Raw genomic sequence first — 21,304 nt, forward strand, 5'->3', positions numbered from 1 at the left:
GTGTTGAATGCTTAAGATTTACTTTCCTAGCAGATTTTAAGTACAAAATGCAGTATTGTTAACCATAGTTACAATGTTATATATTAGACCTTCAGACCAAATTTACCTTATAACTGAAATTTTCTTTTTTTTTTTTTACCAGCCTGTCCCCCACCTTCTAGCCCCTGACAACCTTCATTCTGTTTTCAGTTTCTATGTTTTTTTTAATATTCTCTATATAAGTGATATCATACAGTATTTCTATTTTTCTCATTTGACCTACTTCACTTATAGTAATTCCCTCAAGGTCCATTCATGTTGTCTTAATTGGCAGAATTTCATATTTCTCAAGGCTTAATAATATTCATTTCTGTACATATAACACATCTTTGTCCATTCATCCATTGTCAGACACTTGAGTTGTTTCCTTATCTTGCCTATTGTGACTAACGCTGCAATGATCAAGGGAGAGCAGATATCTTTTTGAAGCAGTGATTTTATTTCTTTTGTACATATGCCAAAAAGTGAAATTGCTGCATCATATGCTAGACAATCACAGTTAATATTTAAATTATATTTTTGAGGGTCCTCAATCCTGTGTTCTATAGTGGTTGTCCAAGTTCACATTCCCACCAACAGTGGACAAGTGTTCACTTTCAGGCCAGGGATTTTAAAAAGACAGTGGAGGACTTCTATGGTGGTCAAATGATTAAGAATCCACCTGCCAAGATCGGGGACATGGGTTCTATCCCTGGTCCAGGAAGATCCCACAAGCCACAGGGCATCTAAGCCTGTGCGTTACAACTATTGAAGGCTGCATGCCCTAGAGACCTTACTCTGCAACAAGAGAAGCCGTTGCAATGAAAAGCCCACGCACCACAAGTAGAGAGAGCCCATGTGTAACAATGAAGATCCAGCACAGGCAAAAATAAATAAAATTAAAAAGCAAATGTCTTATTGTCTTCTTCTACCTGAGTTCAAAGAACTCTGAGCCCTCTGGAGATGGCGGAGTCACCAAACAGAAGGAGATGGGATTTGTGAACTATATGTGAGTCACTTGAAATGCCCACATTTTGAGGTTGCGATAATGTGAAATAAACTTGTATCTTGTGAGCTATTGATTTGAGGGAGTTTATTTGTTACAGCCTCTAGCATGACTCTAAACAGTATACTTTCTAGACCTTGGTGCCCACTAGCCCAGTGCATCTCAAACTAGTTTTGGCTGTGGCATTGGATCTGTTTTTTATGTCTCCAGTCTGTCACGTATTGATCCTTTTGGGTAATACTTTGTTCAAGAGGACAAAACTCTTTATCCTATACTTGGAGGCCATGACACTGTCAAATTGCTGTAAATTTCAATGCACCTACTGTAAATTTCTGCCTAGCTTGTTGTAATTAACATTAACAGTCAGTGGACCGGTACTGGCACTGCTCGAGCTTATTACACTGTGTTATTTTTCTCCACAGCATTTACATTCCCTGTAACTATCTTGTTTATTTAAAGCTCTGTCTGTAAGCTCCATCAGAAAGGGGTCTGGTTTCTTTTGTTCTTTTGCATTCGTAGTTCCTGTTATCATGGCTGATAAATAGTAGGTGCTCAGGAAGCATTGTTGAATGATGGCTAAATCACAAGCAATGGTGTTGGTGGAAAAAGGACGAGGCAACCATAACTGTTATGGGAGCTCTCTACAATCCTACCTGACTTGAATTCTAGCCAGTTCACCCACAGATGCTTGATTCCCTAGTTTTCTGATAGACGACAAGTACCCAGATTAGGTCCAGCCTCCTTCATCCCCTACTAGATTTCCCTGATTACAGATAGGTCCACTGTGGATGGTAAGTATCTGGTGATATGTCTTCCCCCGTGGTTTATAAGTTCTGAGAGGGTGGGGATTTGATCTGAAGTTGACTGCTGTATCCCCAAAGTCAGGTAGTTCAGTCAAGACCCTTAGCTGACATAAACGGGTTTGTGGTGTGTGTTTGGGCAGAAGCAGAGACTGCCCTGGGGAAACAGTGTGCTACACTGTCTCCCATGACCCCCACCCCTCAGCAGCGCCCCAGGGTTGGTCTTGAGCTCTGGGAGTTATCACTTCCTTCCTCCGTCAGCCACCCCAAGGTGCTTCAGGTCAAAACACCTGGCACACCAGACATTGGCGCATATGGATACTGAGAGCCTAGGTTAATAACTATTTATATTCTGGTGGTTTTCTTCATGGAGATGAGGTCACCGTTGAAAAGTGGCTATTATTAATATAATCCAGCTGTTGAGAGCAGCGATGCATGCCATAATAATTCCTGCCAGTGCAAAACTGAAGACTTTGTGGGAGGTCTCGGCTGCCAAGGCTCGTTCATTCCTACGATTGTGGCGCCTTGTCTGAGTTTGGGAGGAGAGACAGAACAGGCATAGATGGGTTTAAAAGGGTTATTGCGGGGGGTGGGGGTGGGGATGAAGGCGCTGCAAGGACTCAGGGTGGGGTCTGAGCCAACAGGATGGAGAACATGGGTGAAACTGATTCAGGGTCAGGGCCAGGATGGAGAGAGAGGGGAGGGTGAGGACTGACACGATGCACATGCCCACCTGGGAAGAATAGTACAAGGCCGCAGTGCCTAAAGGACAGCACAGGAGATAGGCCAGGATCGCCAGCAAGAGGTGGTCACTGGGGGCCTCGTCAGACACACTTTCAGATTCCTGGGGACAAGGGAGTGAGTGATAGCTCAGCATGGCTTCTGGACCCTCCCATTCCCTGTAACTTCCTTCCTTGACTGTCCTTGATTCCTATAAAATCTTCAGACACTCTTTAAAAGTCTCCCTGACTCCCTCTAACTCACACCATTTTCCTTCAAACCTTATTACCCACTCTAATAAATACCTTTACGCCATAACTCCCAGATCCTCTCTTCTCCCCACCCCCATGCCCTATAACCTCTTTCTGTTCTCTGTGACATTTTCTGCTACAAGCTCCTCCCTGTCTTCTGTAACTACTTTGCTCCTCTCTACAGCATGTCTCACTTGACCCCTTCCACTGTTCCCCTAAAGTCCCTACTGATTCTGAGGACTCTCACTTGACCTCCCTGTACCTCAGCTGACCCATTGTTACAGTTTGTTTCCATTAACACCCTTATTGTCCCCCAAGCAACCTTCTCTTTGTCCCTATAAACCACCCTACTAAGACCCTCACTCAACACTAACACACTTTTCATGTGTAAAACCTCCATTGTCCCCCTAAAAGCTCTCACCCTATGATACTTCTAATGTCTTTAATAGGTCTCTGCTTGTCCCTTTTATAATAATACCGCTCATTTTGACCCTAAGCATCTGTCATTTTCCTGTTATGACCCATATTGTTCATCTATAAATTCCTCCCTTTCCCCCACCCCCATATCCTCTCACTTGGCTTCTCTAAGATGTTCTTTGAGCAAATATAAACTCCAAGTCCTCTCCTTGTCCACTCATAGCCTCTTCTCTGTCCACTTTTAAAGACCTGACCAGTTCCTCTTAACACCTTCTCTCTGCCTCTAAAATGAGCTTGGTGATCTTTTGAATTCCTTCTCCCTCCACTAATTACAACCTTCCAGTTCCCCAAAATCCATTCTCCTTGAATAATTCTCTACACCCTCTCTGCCCTCTAATGAAGCCCTCCTTGCCCCTTCATTCCCCACTCCCTCTAGCTCTCTTTCTCCCTCCTGTCACCCCATAAATTCTCTCCCTGCCCCCTCACCTCCATTAGGGCATATGACACTACTAAGGTAACATAGGGCCTGTCCCTCACTCCAATCTGCCAGGGATTACCATGGAGACCAGACAGGCCCCACCTCCTATCCTAGAATATTCTATCATTCTACTTCTATTGACTGATTGGAGGCTGTGTGTTAGGGTTGAGGAATCCAATTCTCATCTGGCTGAATTCTCATCTGAAGGAGTTTAGGCTCCTCCTAGTCTCTCTGGTGATTGATCAGTCCCAACAAGGGAGAGACACCGCTTGGTGCAGAGTGATGTGAGCCTAGGAATCTTAGGTTGCTCCAAACACCTTGAGAGGGATCATGTAGCAGTGGCAGGTGGAGGGTGGTCTTTGCAGAATGAACAGCTTTTCACATGCTTATTTGCCCTCTGTACACCCCCTTTGATGTAGTGTCAGTTCAGGTCTTTCTCCCATTAAAAAATAGTTGTTGTTTTTTTTTTGTAAATTACAATTAGGTTTGAGGGTCATATATATTTTGAATCCAGATATCAAATATGTGATTTAAAAGTATTTTCTTTGGGTCTGTAGCTTAATCTTTTTATTTTCTAACAGTGTCTGTTGCAGAGCAAAGTTTTTAATTTTGAGGGAGTCTAAATTACTTTTTTTCTTTTATGGAGGTGTTTTTGGTATCATGTCTAAGAACTCTTTGCTTAACTCAGGAGGATTTTTTCCTATGTTTTCATCTAAGTGTTAGATTTACAATGTACATTTAGCTCTATGGTCTGTGTTGAGTATATCTGTATAATATATGAGGTTTTTGTTGAGATTAATTATATTTTGGTTATAGTGATCCAATTAAACACCATGAATACCCATTTTTTTCACAAATTACTTTTGGATTTCTTTTTAAAATAAATTGACCATATTTATTATGTGCCTCTTTCTGCATTCCTTATTCTGTTGACCTATGCATATATCTGTTTGCCAATACCACACTGTCTTATTAATGTAGCTTTATAATGATGCTTAAAATTGGGTAACATGAGTTCTATAACTTTATTCTTATTTTTCATAATTGTTTTGAATATACTTGTCTAGACCTACAAATTTTGTTGGTCTTTTAATAGGAATAGTATTAGAATTTCATATCTACTTGAGAGATGTTGACCCTTTCAACTAATGATTGTAGGAACACTTTTAAGTCTTCTTTTATTTCTTTCATCAGCTGCTGTTTTTTAAATAGACAGTGCATACACATAATCTCTTAGATATGCACTCTACTAGTTTTTTTTAACTATTTAAAATGGTATTTTAAAAAGGTATGCATTCTTATTGTTCATTGCTATCATTTGCTAATATCTTAGATTTTTGCTTGTTGATATTGTACCCTGTGATCTTCTAAATGCATGTTACCAATTTTAGGAATACATATGTATGTGTGTATTTTTCCTTCCATTTTTATTGAGATATAATTGACATATAGCACTGCATAGGTTTAAGGTGTACAGCATGATGATAGGACTTACCTATGTCATGAAACGATCACCACAATAAATCTAGTGAACATCATTCATCTCATACAGATATAAAATAACAGAAAAAAACTTTTTTTTCCTTGTGATGATTTACTCTTAGGATTTAGGATTTACTCTCAACAATTTACGTATAGAACTTACAGCAGTGTTGATTATATTATCACATTGTACATAATATTCTAGTAATGATTTGTCTTATAACTGGAAGTTTGTACCTTTTACCACTTTCATCCAATTCCTCCTCCCCCACTCCCATCCTTTGGTCACCACAAATCTGATCTCTTTTATGAGTTTGTTTGAAGCATAATTGACCTATGCCTGGTGCACAATATAATGATTTGATATTTCTATACATTACAAAATAATCATTGTGATAAGTCTAGTTTCATCAGTCACCATACAAAGATATTTCATTACTACTGACTATATTCCCCATGATGTACATAAATGTGATTCACTTATTTTTTAACTGGAAGTTTGGATCCCTTAATCTCCCTCATCTGTTCCACTTATCCTCCTTTTGGCAACTACTTGTATCTATGACTCTGTTTCTGTTTTGTTATGATTATTCATTTGTATCATATCTTTAGTGAAATTATTACCACAATCAAATTAATTAACACATCTGCTAGCTCACACAGTTACCTCTTTCTTTTTTTGGGTGGGGGTGTTGAATGCTTAAGACTTATTTTCTTAGCAAGGTTTAAGTTCACAATACAGTATTGTTAATGGTAGTTACAGTGTTATATATTAGACCCTCAAACCTTATTCACCTTGTAACTGAAATTTTCTGCTTTTTAAAAAGTTTTTACCAGCTTGTACTTTCCCTCCCACTTTCCAACCCCTGGCAACCATCATTCTACTTTTAGTTTCTATAGGAATATATTTTTAAAAATTACATATGTAAGTGGTATCATACAGTGTTGATCTTTCTCTGTTTGACCTGTTTCATTTATGGAAGTTCCCTCAAGGTCCATCTGTGTTGTCTTAATTGGCAGAATTTCATATTTCTCATGGCTTAATAATATTCCTTTCTGTACATGTATCACATCTTCTTTATGTGGATGACATTCGTCCTTTATCAGACACTTGAGTTGTTTCCTTATCTTGTCTATTGTCAATAATGCTGCGATGATCAAGGACGAACAGATATGTCTTTGAAGCAGTGATTTTCTTTCTTTTGGACATATGCCCAAAAGTGAAATTGTTGCATCAGTTGATAGACAATCACAATTAATCTATAAATTATACTTTGGAGGGTCCTCCATTCTTTTTTCTATAGTGGTTGTCCAAGTTTACCTTCTCACCAACAATGTACAAGTGCTCACTTGCAGGCCAGGGATTTTAAAAAATCAAGTTGGAGATCTCACTGTCTACTTCTACCTGAATTCAAAGGACTCGGTCCTCTGGGGATGGTGGAATTACCAAATAGAAGGAGATGGGACCCCTGAATTATTTGTGGGTCACTTGAAATGCCCAAATTTGAGGTTCTGGGAATGTGAAATATACTTCTATTTTGTGAGCTAGTATATTTACTACAGCCACTAGCATGACCCAAAAAATATACTTTCTAGACCTCAGTGCCCGCTAGCCCATTTCATCTCAAACTATTTGTGACTGTAGTATAGAATCTGTTTTTGCTATCTTCTCCAGTCTGTCATGGATTGATCCTTTGGGGCTGTACTTTTTTTTTTTTTTTCAGGTCTAATGGGTTTAGTAAGTTTACCCATTCAGTTCCTATTTGCAGCACCCAATATTTCTTTGAAATACCAGACAGAACCGGCAGTGGCCAACAGTCAGATTCTCTGAGCATTCCATGTTGCAGTGGCACTTGTCCAAAATTGGTACCTCCCTATCGTTGAGTGAGCTTTAAATGTACCAGTGAAAAAAGCTTTTCTCCTTCCAGGGGAAGAAAGAAAATCACTCCTCAAAACCCAGCAAATGTGGCTGTGCAGTGTTTCTCCCTGTCCCATCTCTTCAGGCTTGTTTCTCCTTTTTTTTTCTTTTTCTGCAGTGGAGCAAGAGACCAAAATCTAACTTGAGTTAAAGAAACAAGACAGTGATGGCTATAAAGAGAGTAACCAGGAGCAGCAGAGCCTCCTGTCCCTCCCACAGCCAATATATGTGCATCACAGAAAAACAAAAATAATAGATCCACAAAATACAGCAGCCAGAATCACAAAAATCCATTCATCCAAGGGTGGTGGGAGGCAGGAAGGGTAAGTGGAAGCGGAAATGGCACAAGGAGAAAGAGTATTCAAATCAGTCCAGGCATAAGGCTGGCAAGTGTTAGAGAAGAGCTGCAGAAAAACCTGAGGTCCTTTCAGAGTCACCAGTGTTTAAAGTCCAAGTGGTGTCAGGAAGATTCTGCCTTATGTGCACCAGAGACAAAAGTCTGGATTCCTCAGAGAGAAGGGAATGTGTCTAGGGCCTTTGGCATGGTGGGCCCCGCCTTGCCTGGGAGGGGATGGAGGTGAACCAGGAAAAGAGCTGCCATGGCCTCCGTCCTTCCGATCTCTCCCATCTCCTCCAGATGGAGGGTGATGGACTCAGGGGCCTGCAGCAGCCTTCAGTTCGGGCAGGAGATGGGTATGGTGAAGAAACTCTGCAGAAGTGGAAATTACTGCAGGTTCACCCATCTTGTGGAAGAGTCTGCTGCTTAAGAAAATTACTAAGGAGAAGAGGTGCAATTGGAAGGGGTATGCTTTGCCAGGGCTTTGCTTCGTTGGCGCTGTTAAAGAATAAAGGGAAGAGGACAGAGAAGAGGCAGCCACTGACAATGTTGGAGGACTGCCTTGCTGTGAGGAAAGCCAGGGGCAAACCAAATCCAAAGCAAGGCCAATTCCTTTCTGTGTTTGACAACCACTGGTGCATTTCAATTCCTTTATTGAACCATCCACTGAAGCAGTATAGTGAGTAGAGCTTCCCTGATAGTTCAGTTGGTAAAGAATCCGCAGGAGACCCCAGTTCGATTTCTGGGTCAGGAAGATCTGCTGGAGAAGGGATAGGCTACCCACTCCAGTCTTCTTGGGTTTTCCTTGTGACTCAGCTGTTAAAAGAATCCTCCTGCAAAGCGGGAGACCTGGGTTCGATCCCTGCATTGGGAAGATCCCCTGGAAAAGGGAAAGGCTACCCACTCCAGTATTCTGGCCTGGAGAATTCCATGGACTGTGAGTAGTGAGTAGAAAAGAGACATATGCAGAAGACTAACCAGACTAACCAGCTGGATGGGAAAGAGACTCACAGACATCCCCTGGAGGAAGAAGAGAGCCTGCAGCAAAAGGCTGAAGAGCGTATCAGCAATTATTTTGCTCCACTAGGGAATGTGGGAGGCTTCCTTCCTGATACCTCAGATGCCAGGTCAGCTATATCATGGCACCAAATTGGCTTACGACTTTGGTGAGTGCAAAGAGGGAGTGCACTGAGAAAGCTCTGAAAGTTGATCCAGGGAAAATCTCCAGCCATGACCAAATATCCCCATGTATTGATGGGATCACCAATAATCCAGGCCACTACTGACTGAAGCACAGGAATAAACACTTGATGAAACAAGAGGAGATTGAACCAGGAAACTCCACCATTCCAAGTGCAGCACTGAAAAATTCTCCTAACAACATGTGGTTCACTCTCCTGCTTCTTCTCAGTGCTCTGGGCTCTCCTCTGAGCCAGGACACTGCTTGACCTTCTTGGACACTGCTCCTCTCTCTTTTGTTGAATTTGAGCATCTAGCTTTGAGATGGTACAAATTCCCCAGATGGAGGTTTTGATTCCCCTGGCAGGGTCCTGCAGAAAGGTTTTGACACTGTAAGCCATTTCTTCACTGCCTAAACTATCAGCTATACAAAGGAGAGAGAGGTATCCCCAGACCTTTCATCGTGAGGGACACAGCTGCTTTGCCACTGGGGCTCCGGCTCTAGCCGGGCCTCTCGCCCTATGCAGACCCGCTCAGCTCCTCCCAGCGCAAATGCCAGGCCACCCACTCCTGCCCCGGTGCTCGCGGGCCAAGGCCGCTGCACCCGTACTCTGGCCTATACTTGGTTCAACCAGACAAGACTCTTTATTTTTATTTTTTAATTTTTAATTGAAACAAGACTCTTGATCTTATACTTGGATGCCATGATAATGTCAAATTGCTGTAAGTTTGAACGTATGGCTTCCCTGGTGGTTCAGAAAGTAGATAATCTGCCTGCAATGCAGGAGACACTGGTTCAATTCCTGGGTTGGGAAGATTCCCTGGAGAAGGGAATGGCAACTCACTCCAGTACTCTTGAGTGGAGAATCCCACGGACAGAGGAGCCTGGTGGGCTACAGTCCATGGGTGTCACAAAGAGTCAGACAGGCCTGAACAACTAACATTTTCACTTTCAACGTACCTACTGGCGATTACTGGTGATGGACAGCGAAGCCTGGCATGCTGCAGTCCATGAGGTCACGAGGAGTCGGACATGACTGAGTGACTGAACTGAACTAAACTGGCAATTTCTGCACCTATCTTGTGTAATTAACACTAACAGTCGGTGGACCAGTACTGGCATTGCTTTAGCTTATTACTCTGTGATATTTTTCTCCATAGTATTTACATTCCCTGTAATTACCTTGTTTATTTAGAGGGCTATTTGTTTATGGTTTTCTTCTCACTAGAGCATAAGCTCCATTAGAAAGAGGTCTGATTTATTTTGCTCTGTTGCTTTCCCGGTTAGTGGCCGAGACATAGTAGGTGCTCATAAAGTATTGTTGAATGATGCCTAAATCACAAACAATGGTGTTGGTGGGGAGAGGAGGCAACCATAGCTGTTATGGAAACTCTCTACAATCCTACCTGGCCTGAATTCTAGTCAGTTCACTCACAGCTGCTTGACTCTCTCATTTTCTGATAGACCACAAGTACCCCAGATTAGGTGCAGATTAGGTTCAGCCTCCAATACCCACCACTGGATTTCCCCAATTACAGATAGTTCTAATGTGGATGGTCACTATCTGGTGATATGTCTTCCCTCCTTGGTTTATAAGTTCTGAGAGGGTGGGGATTTGATCTGAAGTTGACTGCAGTATTCCCAAAGTCAGGCAGCTCAGTCAAGGCTCTTGGTTGACATAAACAGGTTTGTGGCATGTATTTGGGTAGGAGGGGAGGTTGCCTGGAGAAACAGAGCCCTATACTGTCTCCCATGAGCCCCACCCCCTTTGCAGGGTCCCAGGGTTGGTTTGAGCTCAGTCCAACAGGCTGCCTGAGTTACCACTTCCTTCCCCCATCAACCACCTCAAGGTGATTGAAGTTAGAACACCTGGCACACCAGACACTGGCCCAAATGGATACTTAGAGCCTTGATAAGTAATACTGTTGTATATTTTTGTGGTTTTCTTCATGAGTTGGCGATGAGGTTACCGTTTAAAAGTGGCTATTGCAAATATAATCCAGACAACGATAGCAGCGATGCATGCCATAACAATTCCCGCCACTGAATAACTGTAGGCTTTGTGGGAGAACTTGACTGCCAAGGCTCGTTCATTCCTACGGTTGTAGCTCCTTGTCTGAGTTTGATAGGAGAGACAGAACAGGAAGAGATGGGCTTAAAAGGGTTATTGGAGGGGTGAAGGCACTGCAAGGGTGGGGTCTGAACCAACAGGATAGAGAATATGGATGAAATTTATCCAGGGTCAGGGCTTCCCTGGTGGCTCAGATGGTAATGAATCTGCCTGCAATGCAGAAGACCCAGGTTTGATCCCTGGATTAGGAAGATCCCCCGGAGAAGGGAATGGCTACCCACCCCTGTATTCTTGTCTGGAGAATTCCATGGACAGAGGAGCCCGGTGGGCTACAGGCCATGGGGTTGGAAAGAGCTGGACACGACTGAGCAACTAGCACACACACAGGGCCAGGATGGAGAGAGAGGGGAGGGTGAGGACTGACACGATGCACATGCCCACCTTGGAAGAATAGTACAAGGCCGCAGTGCCTAAAGGACAGCACAGGAGATAGGTCACGATCGCCAGCAGCAAGTAGTCCTTGGGAGGCTTCTCAGCCATAATTTCAAATGCCTGGGGAGAGGGAGGGGGTTATGGCTCAGCATGGCTTCTGGACCCTCCCATTCCCTGTAACTTCCTTCCTTGATTGTCCTCGATTCCTATAAAATCTTCACTGACACTCTTTAAAAGACTCACTGACTCCCTCGAACTCACACTGTATTCCCTCGAACCTTACTGTCCATTTTAATAAATCCATTTACCCTGTAACTCCCAGACCTCTCTTTTCCGCACCCATAACACCTATGCCCCATAACCCCTCTGTTCTCTGTAACATTTTCTCTATCTCCTGTAAGCTACTCCCTGTCTTCTACAACTGCCTTGATGCTCTCTACAGCATGTCTCACTTGACCCCTTCCACTGTCCCTCTAAAGTCCTTTCTGACTCTGAGGACTCTCACTTGACCTCCCTGTACCTCAACTGACCCACTGTAATACTTTGTTTCCATCAACACCCTCATTGTCCCCCAAGCAACCTTTTCTTTGTCCCTACGAACCAGCCATCTAAGGAGACCCTCACTCAGCACTAATACCTTCACTTTTCATGTGTACTCCATTGTCCCCTTGAAGACTTTCACCCTATAATACTTTAATGTCTTTAATAGCTCTCTGCTTTTCCCTTTTATAATAATGTCACTCTTTTGCCCCTAAGCATCTATCATGGTCCAGTTATGACCCTTACTGTTCACCTGTAAACTCCTCCCCTCATCTATCCCCCACGCCCGTATCCTCTCGCTTGGCTCCTCTAAGACCTTCTTTAAGCAACTGTAAACTCGAAGTCTCTTCTTATCCATTCATAGCTTCTTCTCTGTCCCTTATAAAGACCTGCCTTGCGTCCTCCTAACGTCTTCTTTCTACCTCTGAAACCAGTTTTGAACTCCTTCTTCCTCTATTAATTACACAACCCCCCTGTTCTGCTAAACTGGTACTGTCTCTAAATACTTCTCTTCTTAATAAACCCTCTCTGCCCGCTCATGAAACTCTCCTTCCGCCTGATTCTCCCCTATCCCTCCTAACTCTCTTCCTGGCACTTGCCACTCCATAAATTCTCTCCCTACCTGTTCTAATCCCTCCCACCTCCCTCCTTTAGGGCACCTGGATTTGATACTACCAAGACTACATAGAGCCTCTTTCCCACTCCGCCCTGCCAGGGATTACCATGGAGACCAGGCAGGCCCCGCCTCTGTAGTTCCACTTCTATTGGCTGATTGGGGGTTGTGTGTGCTGGGGAACCCAGTACTCAAGTGGCTGCTGATTGGTCTGTACGGGTTCAGGCTCCTCCTACTCTTTCAGGTGATTGATCAATTCCCGAGCTGCCTTGAGGGTAAAAGCGCCGCTTGAGGAAAGAGTGATGTAAGCCTAGGAGTCTTGGGTTGTTTCAGGCACCTTGAGAGGGGTCATTTAACGATTTGAGTCAGGTTCTGCAGCAGTGGCGGCTGCTGTTTGTGAGAATTAACATCTTTTCATGTGTTTACTTAACACCTATATATCCCCCTTGATGAAGGGTCAGTTCACCTCTTTTGCCTATTTTAAAATAATTGCTTTGTTTTTATTACAGTTAAGTTTGAGGGTCATTTATATATTTTGGATACAAGTCCTTTGTCAGATGTATGATTTGCAAATATTTTCTCTGGTTCTGTAGTTCATCTTTTTATTTTCTGATAGTGTGCACTGCAGATCAAATTTTAAAATTTGGATGGAATCTAAATTATTTTTTTTATGAAGGTGCTTTTGGTATAATGTCTAAGACTCTTGCTTAACCAGGGTCAGGAAGATTTTCTCCTATGTTTTCATCTTAAAGTTTAATAGATTTACAATAAAATTTACATTTAAATCTATGCTCTATATTGAGTTTCAAATGTGAAGTTTCAGTTGACATTATGTTTTTGCATATGGTGGTCCAATTAACCTAACACTGTTCTATTTCTTTGAAACTGTTTCTATTTCTTTGGTAAATTACCTTTGCACTCCATTCTAAATAAAATGGCTGTCTTTATTGTGGATCTCTATCTGCAGTCCTTATTATGTTCTGTTGGCTTATGTGTTTATTCATTTGCCAGTACTGTACTGTCTTATTCATGTAGCTTTATAATGATTCTTAAAGTTGGGTCATGTGAGTACTCCAACTTTATTCTTAATTTTCAGAATTGCTTTGACTATGCTTGTCTAGATCTACAAATCTTTTTTGTCTTTAAATAGGAATTGCATAATCTCAAAAATAATATATGTGTATATGTATAACTGAATCACCTTGCTGTGTACCTGAAACATTGTAAATCAATGATACTTCAATAAAAAGTATATATTAAGGAATTCCATAAGAATTTCAGAATGAGTTGAAAGAGGTGTCAAACCTTCCAATTATCAACTGTGGGCAAACTCTCCATTTGTTTAGTTCTTCTTTTTTATCAGCCATCTAGTTACACACCTAACTTATATACATGATTCATTAGGTTTACACCCAATGTGTGTGTGCTCACTTGTGTCCGACTCTTTGTGACCCCACGAACTGTACCTGCCAGGCTCCTCTGTCCATGGGATTTTCCAGGCAAGAGTACTGGAGTGAGTTGCCATTTCCTCCTTCAGGGGATCTTCTCAACCCAGGGATCTAACCCGCATCTCTTGTGTCTCCTGCATTGGAAGTCAAGTTCTTTACTACTAGCGCCACCTGGGAAGTCTCGGATTTACACCCAACTCCTTGCCCTATTTGGGAGCTACTGGAAATGGTATTTTAAAAACACTTTTTAATTTTGGTTTCTGATTGTTTATTGCAAGCATATGGAAATACAGTAGATTTTTGAATATTGATATTGCTACCTGCATCTTGCTAAACTCAATTTTAAGAGTTTTTATTTCATTTTAATTTTTTTTTTTCAGATTCTTTGGGCTTCTCTACATAGAGAATCATGTCATCTGCAAATAAGGTAGCTTTAATATCTTTTTGTATGCCCTTTTAAAGTTTATTTATCTGACTGCACTGGGTCTTTTTTGCTGCATGAGAGCTTTCTCTAGTTGTGGCAAGCGAGGGCTACTCTCTAGTTGTAGTGCACAGGCGTCTCACTGAGGTGGCTTCTCTTGTTGCAGAGCAAGGGCTCTCGATGCACGGGCTTCAGCAGTGGCGGCATGTGGGCTCAGTAGTTGTGGCACATGAGCTTAGTTGCCCTGCAGCATGTGGAATCTTCCTGCACCAAGGATTGAACCTGTGTCTCCTGCATTGGCAGGCAAATTCTTTACTACTGGACCACCAGTGAAGTCCTCTATGCCCTTTCCTCGCCACCCCCTCACCTTTTTCTGACTTATTGTGCTAGTTAAGACTTCCAGTCTGGTGCGGCATAGGGGTGATGAGAGAACATCCTTGCCTTGTTGCATATATGAGGGAAGAACGCTTTCGCACTTTCACCACCACATATGATGTTAGCTATAGGTTTTCTGTAGACATTATCAGGATGAGGAAGTTTCCTGTTCTGGTTTGCTGAGTTTCTAATCTTAATGGATATGGACTCTTCTCAAGTACCTTTTTTGTATCCATTGATCTTGTGGTTTTCCTTTTTTTAGACAGTTCATATAGTGGATTACATTGATTTTCTAATATTGAACAAACTGCATTCTTGAGAGAAATCCCAGTGGATGATGCTGTATTCAATTTATATACTTTTGTTTTTGGTTTTCTATTATTTCTTTGATAATTTTCATATCTATATTCATAACAGATATTGATCTGTAATCTTTGGTACATTTTTTTCTGATTTTAGTATCATGATAATGCTGGCTTAATGAAATTATTTTGGAAATATTTCCTCTAATTTTTTCTTTTACTGGAAGAGCTATTTTCTGTTTGGTGGTGATGGATATTTTCATTTCCTTGATTGTGGTGATGGTTTCATGGGTGTATACATATGTCAAAACTTACCAACCTGTATACTTGAAATATGTATAGTTTTGTGAATTATATCTCAATAAATACCCCCCAAATTAGTAAAGAGTAATAAAGTAATTTCTGAAAGAAAGGAGATATTAAAGGCAAGACTAAATTTATTTCTTTAGAGCGTAAGAAGTTAAATGCTTGGATATTGCACATCCAGGTGAAGACTACAGCTCTGTTTCCCTGACCCTAGATTATAAATGATTCATCCTGTATTTAAAAAACACAGACACTGATTCAATATTCCAGATACATTAATAAAATTATTTATCTATTTATTTTGGTCACACTGCTCGGCATGTGGAATCTTCATTCCTTGACCAGGAATTGAACCTGTGCCTGCTGCGGTGGAAGCTTGGAGTCCTAACCACTGGACCACCAGGGAAGTCCCTCCAGATACATTTCAAGAACAGTGCAGCCAGCTTTAAACCTGAGTAACTCTCAGTCCTCTCAGTCGACACAGATAATAGAAATTCCAGCTGTAACTGGACATGTTGAGAAGTACATGGACTCTGTAAATGTACCAGAGGGGAGAGAAGAATTTTGTCCATCTCAGCTTTTTCATTTGTTTTGTGTTAACAGGGAGGAATCTTTCCTAACACAACATCAAGTCATGGAATGTTGTTTACAGACGACACCCGAGGCCAGATAAAATCAGACCAGCACAAGGTTTTGTGTTCAATGTGGTAATCACATACAATTTCATCTTGGCTTTTCATTAGATTAATTGAAAGTTGGTCAGATCCATACCAATGCGCTTTCTCTGACTGCCATTTTAATTTTTTTCTTCTCATTACTGATGCTCAATCTTCATAAAATCACAGATGTATTTGTTCAGTTTTCATATATCATGATGTATTTATTCCTCTAGACTAGAGTTAAGGTGGTATATATGCGTGGTCCCCAATCTTGAAATTCTCATTTTATTGAGGCACTTGGCCACCCATAGTAAAGACTGCATTTTCCAGGTTCTCTGAGAGGAAGCCAGAGGCCATGTGATTAAATTCTGGCCAATGCAATGGGAGCAGAATAGGGGTGTGTGTGTGTGTGTGTGTGTCTGTGTGTGTGTGTGTCTGTGTGTGTGATACTTAGGTTTGTGGTACTGACCCTCAACCTAAATAATGTAGTCAATCCACCTTACAGTTCTGGTGCATGGGTTTGGGTCATAAAGTATCATACATTGTGGGGAATAAATTATGGGGATAAAAACACAAAATATCTGTGTTCTTTATATTTCAGTATAAGATGGTCCATAATAATTTTTTTTAAAGAGGAAGAAAAAAGACTGATGCAATGATTCATCTCAACCATTAGGAATTTTCACAAAGCTTTTTTCCTTTGAGGTGTAGTTGATTTACAATGTTGTGTTACTTTAAAAAATTTATTTATTTATATAGTTTGCTGGCTCTGTGCTGTGCGAGGGCTTTCTCTAGTGTGTGGGTTTCTCACTGCAGTGGCTTCTCTTGTTTTGGAGCACAGGCTGTAGGGCATGTGGGCTCAGTAGTTCTGTCTTGCCGGCTCTAGTGCGCGACCTCAGCAGTTGTGGCACATTGGTTTAGTTGCCTTGTGACAAGTGGGATCTTCTTGAACCAGGGATCAAACCTGTGTCCCAAGGGGAATTCTTAACCACTGTTCCACCAGGGAAGCCTGTGGTGTTGGTTTCTGCTATACAACAAAGAGGTACAGTTATATATATATATATATATATATATATATATATATACCTATACATATAATATTTATATTCTTTTTCATATTCTTTTCCATTATAGGTTATTACAAGATACTGAATATAGTCCCCTGTGCTTGATTATATATTATATATATTATAACAAGTAAGACCTTATTGTTTATCTATTTCATGTATATAGCTTGTATATGCACAGAAGGCAATGGCAGCCCACTCCAGTACTCTTGCCTGGGAACTCCCATGGACGGAGGAGCCTGGTGTGCTACAGTCCATGGTGTCTCAAGGAGCTGGACACGACTTCACTTTCACTTTCATGCATTGGAAAGGAAATTGCAACACACTCCAGTATTCTTGCCTAGAGAATTCCAGGGACAAAGGAGCCTGGTGGGCTGACGTCTGTGGAGTTGCACAGAGTTGGACATGACTGACGTGACTTAGCAGCAGCAGCAGCAGCTTGTATATGCTAATACCAAACTCTTGATTTATCCTTCCCCACCTCTTCTCCCCTTTGGTAACTCTAAGTTTGTTTTCTATGTCTGTGGGTCTCTTTCTGTTTTGTAAATTAGTTTACTTGCATCATATTTTAGATTCCACATATAAATGATGTCACATGATATGTTGTCTTTGTCTGAATTACTTCACTTAGTTTGACAATCTCTGGGTCCATCCATGTTGCTCCAAATGGTATTATTCCATCCCTTTTTTATGAGTGTGTATTCTGTTGTGTATGTATATATATTGCTTCTTTTTTAGCTATTCACATGTCAGTGGACATTTAGGCTGTTTCCATATCTTGGATATTGCAAAGAATGCCACTATGAACATAGGGGTGCATGTATGTTTTCAAATTAGAGTTTTGTCTGAGTATATGACCAGGAGTGGGATTGCTGGATCATATGGTAACTCTATTTGTAGTTTTTAAAGAAACCTTCATACTGTTTTCCATAGTGGCTGTACCAATTTACACTCCCACCAGCAGTATAGGAGGGTTCCCTTTGTTTCACACCCTCCCCAGCATTTGTAGGCTTTAATAATGGCTACTCTGACTGGTGTGTGATGCTTCCTCATTGTAGTTTAGATTTGTATTTCTCTGATAGTTAGCTATGTTGAGCATCTTTTCACGTGCCTATTAGCCATCTGTATGTCTTCTTTGAGAAATGTCTCTTTTGGTCTTTTGACCATTTTTTGTTTGGGTTGTTTGGTTGTTTGTTTTATTCTTATTGAGTTACGTGAGCTATTTGTATATTTTGGAAATTAAGCCCTTGCCAGTTGCATTGATTTGCATTTTCTCCCTGTCTGTAGATTGTCTTCTAGTTTTGTTTATGGTTTTCTTTGCTGTGCAAAAGCTTAGGTCCCATTTGCTTATTTTTGCTTTTATTTCTATTGCCTTCATAGACTGATCTAAGAAAACATTGCTCCAATTTATGTCAGAGAATGTTTTGCCTATGTTCTCTGTTTTATGGTGTCCTGCCTTTATTTAAGTCTTTAAGCTGTTTTGAGTTTACTTTTGTGTATGGTGTGGGGGAATGCTCTAACTTCATTGATTTACAGTGGCTGTCCAGTTTTCCTGGCACCACTTGCTGAAGAGACTGTCTTTTCTCCATGGTATATTCCTGACTCCTTTGTCAAAGATTAATAGACTGTAGGTATGTGACTTTATTTCTGAGCTCTCTATTCTGTTCCATTGATCCATATGTCTGTTTTTTGTGCCAACACCATGCTGTTTTGATTACTATAGCTTTGTTGTATTGTGTGACTTCCAGAAGGGCTATGCCTCCAGCTTTGTTCTTTTTCCTCAGAACTGCTTTGACAATTCTGGGTCATTTATGGTCATTTTATTAGGGTTATTTGTTCTAATTCTGTGCAAAACATCATGAGTAATTTGATAGGGATCAAATTAATTTGTAGTAACATTTGTTTGGTTTGGAGATTATGACCATTTTAACAATCTTGATTTTTCCAGTATAAGAGCATGGTTTAACTTTCCAATATATGGAAATAATCTAAATGTCCATAACAGATGAATGGATAAAGAAGTTGTATATATGTATACAGTGGAACACTACTCAGCCATAAGAAAGAATTAAATAATGCTAGCAACATGGATGGAGCTAGAGATTATCATACAAAGTGAAGTAAGTCTGAAACAGAAAGACAAATACCATATAATATCACTTATATGTGAAATTTAAAATATAACACAAATGAACATATCTGTGAAACAGAAACAAGACTCACAGAGACAAAGAACACATTTGTGGTTGCCAAGGGAAAAGGGGTTGAGGAGGGATGGATTGGAAATTTGGGATTAGTAGATGCAAACTATTACATACAGAATGGAAAAACAACAAAATCCTACTGATTAACACAGGGAACTATGGTCAATGTCTTGTGATAACCACAATGGAAAAGAATACAAGAAAGAATATATATATATATATATTATATATATATATATATATATTATATATATATATATATCACTGTTGTTGAAGCTGAACCTCCAATACTTTGGCCACCTGATGCGAAGAGCTGACTGCTTGGAAAAGACCCTGATGCTGGGAAAGATTGAAGGCAGGAGGAGAAGGGGATAATGGAGGATGAGATGGTTGGATGACGTCATTGACTCGGTGGACATGAGTTTGAGCAAACTCTGGGAGGGAGTGAAGAGGATGATGGAGGATGGCATCACCAACTCGATGGACATGAATTTGAGCAAGCTCTGGGAGTTGGTGATGGACAGGGAAGCCTGGCATGCTGCAGTCCATGGGGTCACAAAGAGTCAGACATGACTGAGTGACTGAACAACAGCCAAAACATTAATACAACATTGTAAATCAACTATACTTCAAGAAAATAATTTTTTAAGAAAGGAAAAGAAATTAAAAAAAAAACAAGACCCTAATTTGCTAGGTTGAAACTGTAGCTCATGAGAGGGAACATGTGACAAGTGTCACTTGCAGTAGGAGGGTGCTAATTTTCTTCTAGAGGTTTTTTGGTTGGTTGAGTCTGGCACAAGCAAAACCTAGTAAAAGTATTTTACCAATTAACAATTTTTTTTTCCACAAGGGGAGACACATAAGTGAGATCTTACATATTTCTGTTAAGGAGTAGCTAATATATTTTTCTACAGATGATCTTGAATCGGTCTCATACCTGCAGCTGTGTCCTCAGCCCCGTTGTGTCATAATTTCTCCTTTGTATAGATAAAGAGACACATCGCTTTGACTGATCATGTTTTCTGGTCCATGGCATATCTGCTGCTACGTAAGAACTCAAACGAGTCCCTCTCCAGGGAGGGGCTGCATGTCTGACGGGAAAAGAGGACACAGACTGGCTGTGAACTCTAGGGTGAAGCCCCCGTAGTTCAGAAGTCCTGCTGGCTTGGTTGGTGCCCTGCATCACAGGGAGAGGCCTCTTTTGCCAGTTTCTGTTGCCAGGAGAGGTCCTCTGGGTCCAGCCCAGGTGTGTTCAGGCAAGTACGAGGCTGGCTATGCTGTGGAGCTGCTGAGCATTGTCATGCCAAGGGGAAAAATCAAACCAGAGAGAGAGCCTCGACCACCTTCACTCTGCAGAAGGGGCAGCTGTGTCTGTCACACTGCAATCAACCATTTTAACAACAAGCACTTTCACAGTAGTTATGATATGCTGCTGCGGCTCTGTGAACTCACTTAATCCCCACAACATCTATGAGGGTTCTATCATTGTACAGTTGGGGAAACTGAGGCAAAGTCAGGTTCATTAGCTTTAGCACCAGGTCCTGACTCAGGATTTGAGTGCAGGCTGGCAGGCAGTTCCCATACTGGCAGGCAACTGGAATGCATGCCTAGAGCTGGAGGACCAACCAGGCCAAGCAGCATTAGTCCCACTCGAGGCACTTTCTTCTCTCCCCTGGGCTCTTCACTCTTGCTAATGCAGAAAATCCTCACCTCAGGAGCTAAGACAGTTCCATAGGCTATTTGATCCAGATCCTGGAATTGGTGGCTGAAAGGAGTGTTGCAGCCACCTTGGAGGTGGGGTGTCACTTTGCTTGGGGAGATCATGAGCCCCAGCCTCTTATCTATGTCACTAGAAGAGCTAAGAGTTCTTAAGGACAGGGGGTGGGTGGGAAGCCCTGGAGACCCTTGAACCTGCCAGTCCTGCTCCTGGTCCATGACCACAACCACAATGGAAAATGATCAAGAACAAGGTGATGGAAGTGCAGATGGCAGAACAGGCCTTGAAGCAGAGGGTGGTGGGAGAGCTGACCAGGGCTCAGATCATGTCTCCCTGGAGGGTGGCTCTCTGGGTCTGCAGGTTGTGGGGAGGGGTGGGGAGGAAGAAGCACATGGGGGTCAGTGACAGTGGTTGGGCAGGGCTGCCACCTAGAGCTGTTTCGGTTTTGCACCCATTGCCCATGACCTGTCCTGGCAGGGGAGCTCATGGGAACTGCTTCAGTTGCCCAGGTGAATGGGCACCTCTTCTGACTCGCACAAGGG

The 21,304-nt window shown here is 41.7% G+C and overlaps 1 pseudogene; it reads left to right on the forward strand.

Moving 5' to 3' along the window:
• The window catches only part of LOC110123656 (hypoxanthine-guanine phosphoribosyltransferase pseudogene), a 76,837-nt pseudogene that overhangs the window by 30,447 nt on the left and 25,086 nt on the right, over window positions 1-21,304 (forward strand).

Source organism: Odocoileus virginianus, chromosome 20 (assembly GCF_023699985.2).
Source record: "Odocoileus virginianus isolate 20LAN1187 ecotype Illinois chromosome 20, Ovbor_1.2, whole genome shotgun sequence".
NCBI lineage: Eukaryota > Metazoa > Chordata > Mammalia > Artiodactyla > Cervidae > Odocoileus > Odocoileus virginianus.